General features: G+C 36.3%; 1 long non-coding RNA gene across 1 annotated transcript; it reads right to left on the minus strand.

The window, feature by feature from the left end:
* Positions 1–689: 689 nt before the first annotated feature.
* Positions 690–1,536, minus strand: LOC121214615 (uncharacterized). Its single transcript, XR_005910196.1, has 2 exons — positions 1,291–1,536; positions 690–1,000 (listed from the first exon to the last, which is right to left on the minus strand). It is a non-coding gene; the product is annotated as an uncharacterized lncRNA (long non-coding RNA).
* Positions 1,537–1,891: the final 355 nt, after the last annotated feature.

Raw genomic sequence — 1,891 nt, forward strand, 5'->3', positions numbered from 1 at the left:
ATATTTTGTGGAAAATTTGTTAGGAAATAATAATTGTATGAATGTAACACAAAATTAATTGCATTCTTTGTTAACATTCCAATTGTCTTATTAAAAAGTACAACACATTGAATAATCTTTGTTAACATTCCAATTGTCTTAATCATCACATGTGTACATGTTGACTAACAATCTTCATCATCACCAAGTAATTACTCCAAAATTTGTCGAAACTAATATTAAAAACATTCTATACATTCAAGACCCATTCTAAGCAATAAACTCCTTGGAAGTGATCATGGCTTGCAAGTGACTCTTATAATCATGCAAATTCTTCATTAATAAAATTAATAGCAAAACATTTCTCACTAGGACAACAATTAACCCAAAATCCATTTGTGATTGTCGAAACCATTTTTTATTGAATTTGAACAACGGGAATTGACTTTGAAAATGGAGTCGCCACCAATCTTTTATTGAGGTGTGATCAAATCACCTTAAAAATGATTTTTGGTCTACGAATTTTGAGAAAACAAGTCCGGAAGTCGGTTACGCACGAGGAAGTGTTAGCACCCTCGTGACGCCCAAAATTGGTACCGAATTGATTGTTTAATGTCTTAGTGTCGAAACTTGAAAAGATTTTTAAATACGATCCCATGAAATGAAAGCTTAAATAATTGAATTGGCTAAATAGACGTACCCATTTCAAAGAAATAAACTGTCACACTTAGTTAGTTAGAGTACAATAGTTCAATCTTCGAAGTTAGATTTGTCCTTTTTTAATTTTATTTTAAAAACCATATTGTAGAGCCCAAATACGCCCGGGCCCAATAAAATTAAAACCCAAGACCCAAACATCAAGCCCAAAAATACCAACAGCCCAGCAAGCCCAAAGCTTAACAAAATTTCAGCCAAATCAAAAATCAAAACCCTAGCCGCATAGCAGCCACCAGCAAGACCCCAGCCGTCACACGTCTCGGGACTGGCCTCCTCCATGCGCGCCGTTTTCCCCCACGTTCGCCTGCAAAACGGACTCAAGGAGTCCCATAGAGAGAAAACAGTAAAGAATAATAGCAAAATCGGGACAACAGTTTGATTTTTTTGGCTATATAAAGGCTGATTCTTATTGTAAAAATGAAGGGGGGAGGGAAACTTTTGTTTTTTCAGTGTGAGAGATATACAAGAAATAAAAAGAAATACTGAGGAAAAAATTTCTTGAAGGTGAATTGGGTTTTTACATTTTCAATTCTGTTTATTATTATTTTATTTTGTTTTCTAAAGAAACGGTACAAAAGAGGAGAGGGATAATACCTTCGAGGATTGGCCGTTGAACCACGTTCGCCTTGCTCAGATCGGAGTTTGGCGGTGCGCTAGGAATTGGCTCGCCTGAGAATGGCGGCAGTGGGGTTGGGGGTTAAAAGAAACCCTAGCAAAGAACTTTTTTTTTTCTCTGCTGCAAATGCTCTGTTTTTTTTAGAAAAAAACTGCTTTAAGTAAAGACACCGAAACGGTGTCGTTCGGCTGAGGCAGGCCCGCGCGGTGACCCGACCCAGAGGGGAGGATCCGCGCGTCTTGGGCCTAGATGGTACATTTGCACGTTTGGTCCCTGAGTTTTTAAAAGTGTGTTTAAATCAATTTCTTTGTTTCTCTTAAATTTGGCCACGCGCTTTATTTCCGTTTCATTTGGATCGCCATTGAAACGCAACATTTTAGGGAAAAGGGTTAATATCCCATTTGATCCCCCTCTGTTTTGTGCGTGTTCAATAGGGTTCCTATATTTGTATTTATTCCAAATTTGCTCTTAAATTTTGCTTGAGTTTCAAATTAGTCATTCTGTTATTATTATTATTATTATTATTATTATTATTATTATTATTATTATTATCAACATGTATATTTTTAAATGCCCAGC

The sequence above is a fragment of the Gossypium hirsutum genome, chromosome D02 (assembly GCF_007990345.1).
Source record: "Gossypium hirsutum isolate 1008001.06 chromosome D02, Gossypium_hirsutum_v2.1, whole genome shotgun sequence".
Classification (NCBI taxonomy): Eukaryota; Viridiplantae; Streptophyta; class Magnoliopsida; order Malvales; family Malvaceae; genus Gossypium; species Gossypium hirsutum.